General features: G+C 32.8%; 1 pseudogene; it reads left to right on the top strand.

Annotated features, from left to right (window-relative positions):
* Positions 1 to 981: 981 nt before the first annotated feature.
* Positions 982 to 5,300, top strand: LOC129312997 (fatty acyl-CoA reductase 1-like; annotated as a pseudogene).
* The last annotated feature ends 2,285 nt before the right edge of the window (positions 5,301 to 7,585 follow it).

Here is a 7,585-nt window from a genome sequence, read left to right as displayed (position 1 = left end):
GATCAGGTAATAATTTATAAATAATAATTTATAATTATGAAGTTTTCAGTATACTTGAGTTATTATTCATACATATATTGTTATTAAATTTGCAGTACTTTCAAAGTTTAGAGCCATATTCTAAGCAAGAGTTGAGACATACATGCAATTTGTGGTCTAGTTTTTTTTTAGAATTAATAGAATTAGAGTAAAACTTTCCAGATATTTTGTATTGAAAATGTAAGTCTAGTTCATGTACTAGACATATTTGTATTGGTCTTTGGAGCTGCTGTTTCTTAATTAATGCAAGTTTTGTAAGTAAGGGAATGTATATAGACATAAGTATACGAGTAAAAAAAATTATTGTATTTACGGCCACAGTTGTTATACTAATTGTGGTAAAAAGCTATTTATGGTGATAATTGTTGATAAAACTGTGGCTATAAATGAGCTCTAGAATAATTTTTTGCCATAGGTGGTCTCGGACCTGTTTTGTCACAGTTGCGAGACCACCTGTGGCAAAAAATTATATTTTTCATCACTATATTTTTTGCCACAGGTCAGATGGCACCTGTGGTGAAAAATATTATATTTTGTCACAATTTTTTTTGACTTGTGATAAAAAATGTTTATTTACTACCACATAATTTTCTACTACACAGCATCTTCCGTTGTCAAAAATGCATTTTAACTGTGACGAAAAATGATTTTTGCATTAGTGACTTGTTCAGTCTCAAGGTGATCGGGATCTTTACTTACACTTGTATTTTCCCTAGATCAATGGATTCATAAATATGCTCGTTAAACTCAACATTGATATTTTATTTAATTATTCAGATACTTTCGGTTGTGATAGTTGAGATCACGTCCAGCCAATTTATTGGAATCAATAAATGTGATCTGCCCACTGCTCCTTCCGAAAATAAAATGAATACTGTATTGTTGGTATATAATTATTTCCATTATAAATACGACGCGACAATATTCATCACCAGCGACCATAACACACACCAGGCTACCAATTCACTCACATTCACACAGTATGGATACCGGCAGCGTGCACCACTTTTTCAAACAAAAGACCATTTTAGTTACCGGTTCCACTGGCTTCTTAGCCAAAGGTTCGTGTTCTCTATATCTTGGTCTCTAGACTAGCATTTTACTAATTAGGCGCAAGGAGGAATCATTCACTTACAGCAAAAGCTAAGTGTGTGTTTGTGTGTGTGTTCCATCTCCGAGTTTTTAATGCATTATGCGCGTAACAAATAATTTGAGATATCACTCTATATATTAGTGGTTGTTTGCCTGTGTATGCAGTTTTTGTGGAGAAGTTATTAAGGAGTCAATCCGATGTGAAGAAAGTGTATCTTCTTATCAGAGCACCAGATGACAATGCAGCCGCGCAACGTTTCCGTAATGACGTACGTCAAATCTTCAAGCTTTCTTGGTCCATTTTAGAAAGCCACGCGTAGTATATGTATCTGACTAACATGTGTATGTTTGTGGGCACACGATGGGTATATAGATCATAGAAAAGGATTTGTTCAGGATTCTGCGAGATCAGCTGGGGGAAGATTTTGATTAGTACATATCAGAGAAGGTGGCTGCAGTTGCAGGTGACGTTTCTGTTGTAAACTTGGGCCTCAATCATGCAAATCTTGAAAAGCTGTTGGAGGAAATACAAGTTATTCTGAACTTGGCTGCAATTACTAAATTTGGTGAAAGGTTAACTCCGTCATGTAGCTCTCTTTTACATGTGTGCTTCACCACCTCGATCTTAACTATGAAGCTCAGTGTCATACAGATCGAACAAGAAATAATGCATTTATTTGTTGTATATCCTGCATATCTGAACTTGGGAGTAGTGCCTTATTTGCTATATCTTACATGCCTGAACTTGGGCCACCCACACTAGCATGTGTTCATAAGATTGGATCTTGTCTAGATTACCAGATCCATTGACAAGTTATCGTGTTAGCTCCAAATGTTACTACTTCAAATTGAAGAAAAATGTTATATCTTAATTAAAAATTTTAAGACTCTTAAGTTTATAAGTTTTTCTATTTTATTACATATTATTTATTAAGTCTAATTATATTCTGCATATGTGGAATTTTTTATATAAATTTAAATGCACCCACATTTAGACATCTTAATAGTTGTGTGTATATATATATATATTTTAAGATTTGGCCTTCAGAAGTAGCGTAACGTAAGGACCCAAAAAAACAAAAACACCTCAACATTGCACTGTTTATTTGTTTCATATCACAAATCACAATCATACATACATTATATAAAAAACGAATTAATCCTTCTCATATCACAAATCAATGATGAAGATAATTTACATAAAAGTTATTAAAAATTAATTTGTAATAATTTTTTAGTTTATTATCACATTAACAAATATATCATGCAGATTTGACATGGCAATGAATGTTAACACGATGGGAGCTTTGAATGTCTTAAACTTTGCAAAGAAGTGTCGAATTATGCAAGTTCTTCTCCATTATCAACTGGTAAGCGTACTAATTGACATATATCTCTTTTTTCCCCTTGAAATATATAGATTTTTAAAATAATAACTTACACGCTTTAATATAATTTTGAATTTTTTGATATGCGACATTATTTCCTACATCTTCTCATCAAACAAATCATTGCATGAGGACGCAATCTAATTATCTAACCACCCAATTTGGATATGTTTACTTAATTTATGACGATTGCATTTCAGTTTTAATTTCTAGCCCTACTATCGGTCCCATGCATGCTATCTTTTATGTCCCAGCCACGCTTTGGATAGAACTAAAATTAACATCGGATGTTAATCTAAGCCAGACTTGACTCAGACTTGTGTTGATGATAATTAGACATATTTATTTGTCTAACTATATGGCTCTGCAAAATTAGTTTGTATCATTGTGGCTTTCTGTGAGATTATGTTAATATATATATATATATATATATTGATATTGATGATTATGAGTGAAATTATTTATCTTAGCATATGTGTGTGGGGAGGCTAAGAGCAAAAAAGTAATAAGAGAAGAACCCTTGAAGATGGGTCAAACCTTGAAGAAGGTTAGAGAATTAGACATTCACGCAGAGCTGGGTTTTATGAAGAAAACAATACAACAACTCCAAGCGCAGAATGCGAGTGCAAAGCTCATCACAGCTGCAATGAAAGATTATGGACTCGAGAGGTTCTTTATCATCAGTTTAAAACCCCATATTGTATATACTCTCCCCCACTTTCTAATAACATGATGAATATTTCCCGTGATTAATTAATGCAAATTTAAAACAGGGCAAACTTATATGGATGGCCAAACACTTACGTCTTTACAAAAGCAATGGGAGAAATGTTTCTGTCACATCTCAAAGATCATATTCCTTTAGTCATCGTACGCCCCACCATGGTCATCAGTACCTGCAAAGAACCCTTCCCTGGTTGGATTGAAGGTCTTAGGTATTCACTCTGCACATACACGCTAGATTCTGTTAATTAATTATATAATACCTTCACGCATCTTCAATCCCTTGCATGCCCCAGTATAAATAATAACTAAAAGTAAAGATGCTGAAAAACTAGTTTATTGCCACAGAACAGTTGATGCTGTAATTGGTGCCTATGGTAAAGGAAAAGTGACTTACTTTCCAGGTGATCCCGAGACAATCTTAGACTTGGTAAGTATTTAGGCTTTGTGTGCTATTTCTCATGGCTCACACAACACGATGCATATGATGACATGTCATTTAAAGGGCTCTGGTATTCGTTAATCAGGAAAAATTAGCATGATGTTGTTGGATTTTCCACTTGGACTATCATCAATCATGTTTATTTTATTAAAAATCCATATTTGGTCAAGGTTAGTGACATGAATGTGCTTTATTCTAATATGGGTTGGACCTTGAGGCAATTTAAAATCAATTGGGCCTATGAGAAGTCTTTAGGTGTAAAAATGAGCATTAGGGTCCATGTAGAAGGGAGCAAGAATTGAAGTCAAGTTTGCCCTTGTTTGTCTTCTTTCCTCTGTTCTGATTCCTTTCTTCTTCTTCTCCTTCATGCTTTTTTTGTCCTTTTTCAAAAATGTTCTGTTTCTGAGTATTGTTGTTTTATCTTGTTTCCTCCTAAACTCGTGTTTGAAGGGTATTATTTTCTGAAGATTTTGGATAGATTTTACTGTGATTAAGTTAATTGTTTAACAGCTATAACTTCAGAGTATCATGACAGTTAGTTATGAGATTTGGGGTTCAAGTTATGAAACTCCTATGGTAGTGTTAGCCGGGCTAGCTACACTATTTAACATCAGTGAGAGATACTTATAATTTGAAAACTTGGGGATTCATAATAACGATGATGATGATGCAGATACCTGCGGACATGGTGATAAATAGCATGATGGCAGCAATGGCGAATCATTGGAATGAAGCTAATTCAGAGAATTACGTATACCATGTTGGTTCTTCGTCAAGAAATCCTTTTAGACTGGCCTCTCTTCCTGATATCTTGTATCTCTATTTCAAAAAGAACCCACTGACGGCCAAAAATGGAAAGCCAGTGATGATTCGATCCAAGGGAGCATTGGCAAGCAACGGTCGCTTCCATATGTATTTGACGATTCAATGTCTGCTACCACTCATGGTATATATATCTGCCATACTTGCAGAGCAATCTCTCTCTTTCTCTTGTGCGCGCGCGCGCGCGAGCAAGCATGTCTAATTCATAAATTGCATTTACTTGGTGGATTTGAAAAGGGATTAAATTTAGTGAACAAGGTGCTTTGCGGACGCTTCCAACATGTTTACAGTGGCGGCCACAAGAAAATTAAAATGGTGATACGAATGGCTAAGCTTTACAAACCTTACGTGTTTCTTAAGGCCACGTATGTTTTTTAATTATTCTCTTTTCATTAATTTCGTAGTTATATACATGTTTTAATTTGAAACTTTCAGCATAAGTTGGAATCATTGATGTCATGAAAATATAGATAACAGGTTCGACGACACGAACACAGAAAAGCTAAGGATGGCAACAAAGTTGGAGGGTGTTGGGAGCATTGATTGGACAGACTACATTATGAATGTACACATTCCTGGACTCATCAAGTATGCAATCAAGTAATCTTCCATATAGTTATAAATATCCCCAAGAATCTTGGCGAAATCAGTAAAATCGCATTGTACTGGACCAACGTTTTTTTTTAAGCAGAATAATAATATTGAAATTTCATGAATAGTTTTCGATATTTAATTAACTCGTAATTTTATTATTCAAGTAGGTATGGCTTTTCATGAATTACATGAATCTTGAAGTTGAGGATTATATTATTTTTGACGTCTGAAAAAGGTGTGATTTGTCATAGACTCATGATATATTAACTTTGATAATTTTTCCTTGAATTTTTTCCACGCAACATTATTTTTACAGTGTATATAGTATACGTAGTTAAGGATTAAAAAAAAAAAAGAGTTGTGAAACCGTGGAAATTGGGGGAGGGAGAGTATACTATTTTGGAAATATTTTGAAATTGAAAATAAGGAGCTTCAATATATTTTATAATATTTTAACTGTTTCATTATAATTTATTTTTATAATCATGGTAAGAAACAAATATTGTCCGGTTTAATTATAAAGGCAGAAAGAAGCTTTTCTTCGACTCTTCGTATTTATTTTATTTCACTACTTTTTTATCATTTATACTCCATGTTTTTAAAAATATGTTTAATTTTTTTTATGCGAAATGCGTTCGACCATCGCTTTTGGTTAGGTCTACGTATATATATATATATATATATAAAATTAAATTTTTGAGACGTATGCTTGGCAAATATGGCCCCTAAGACATCAATTATTGGAGGGAAGGCAAGTTTGGTGTAGACATGATAATCAATGAAATAAAGACGGTGGAGCCAAGAAAAATGCACCAGGAAAATACAAGACACACCACGCGATATTTCGTATATGTATGTTTTAGAGGGAATCACGTTAAAAATAAAGTAAAAGATTGAATTAAACTTAAAAAAGGATTAAAAATATTTAAAGCAAAGACCAAAGATTTATAAGTGAATTGATCCAAAAATTTACTCCTCTCATTCCATAATTTGTAACTCTAAAAACAACAATTTGCAAGTGAAATTCGTTAATTTATAGAAGAAAAGCTTGTCAAACATATCATTGCTTGATAATCATTTTTCTTCTTAAATTAATGACTCTTATTTTCAAATTCATGCTCAAGAGTGAGAAGAGCACGTAACATATGGAACAAGAATTTTTTGCCTTTATTTTGAATAATTTCCAAAAATTTTGGTCCTTATTTAAATTTAATTTAAAATTTTGGTCCTTTAATGTCATTTCCCTATCTTTTGTGTGTGCGTGTTTGGGGGGGGGGGACAATTAACCACGTATGTATTTGGAAAATTAATTATTGAAGGGACACCAAGTTCATTAGATGTGTTGGTTATTTAAAGAAATTGAGACGGGGGAACCTGAAAAGTGCATCCGAAATGATAACCACACAGCCAGTTCCTTTAAAATGATTTCTCTAAATACAAGCTAGCCAACTACATATCTTCAGTTAAATGGATGGTTTAAAAAAATCCACCTTCACTCTAGTCTGGGTTAGTCAATTATATTATCTTGTACATAAGTTGTCTTATGCTTATCTCTCATACAACAAAGTTATTTTTTTTAAAAAAATATCAATAATAACACCTCACACCCTTTTGTAAAAGAAAAAGGTTGTGAATTTTATATCTCATGTAATAAAAGGAAAGGGTGTGTGAGCGTTGTGAGATTGTATGTGTCATCCTTTATAAGAAAGGATCACCATTTCCTAGCTATGAAAGGAGAAGATAAATAAGCGTGTGTGGGTGTTTGTATTTAATTCTTTTAAAAATTAATAAAACATATAAGAAAATATTATATGTGCGTGTTTACTTAAATAATTCAAAATAAAAAGTTGTTATAGGCCGGTAAAAAGAATTATCAATGATGTAGTCTAATGTGGACATCTCCTCTCCCTCCGATAGGAAGGTTCATCTTCTTTCCATATGTAGAAGCCAGGCCCCAAGTCGCTTCCCTTTCTTCTTCTTCTTCTTCTTCTTCTTTTTTAATTCACTCACTTTTTACATTTTAGTGCACGCAGATTGAGTCGGAAGCCGGGTTAATGTACTTGTATGTTATATAATCTTAGTAGTAAATAAATTGGAACCCAATTTTCACATTCTGATGTCAGTGAATTGCGGAAGCTCATCAATTAGAAAACTGAGTCAATACACCAGTCAATTATTAATTATGGAAGCTACCGCTCATTTTTGTTATGAATATTTTGAGTGTTCCAAGATATAAGGTTTTTTAAAAAATATCCTCAATTAGAAGTATAATTAATAAAATTTTTCTAATTGAAATACCTTATTAAATATAGATAAACATATATAGAGCCAACATAATTAATAAACATTTTTTAATTGAAATACCTTATTGAATATGGATAAACATATATAGAGCCAACAAAGGGTAAACAAGGAATGAACTTGTAATTTTAAAAACAATTAATTAGCTCATTGAAGTTATATTTTAGGAGAAATCCTTACATAA

The sequence above is a fragment of the Prosopis cineraria genome, unplaced genomic scaffold (assembly GCF_029017545.1).
Source record: "Prosopis cineraria cultivar Desert tree isolate PC_DT_omini unplaced genomic scaffold, ASM2901754v1 PC6, whole genome shotgun sequence".
Lineage (NCBI taxonomy): Eukaryota > Viridiplantae > Streptophyta > Magnoliopsida > Fabales > Fabaceae > Prosopis > Prosopis cineraria.
This window is presented reverse-complemented; position numbering and strand designations above follow the sequence as displayed.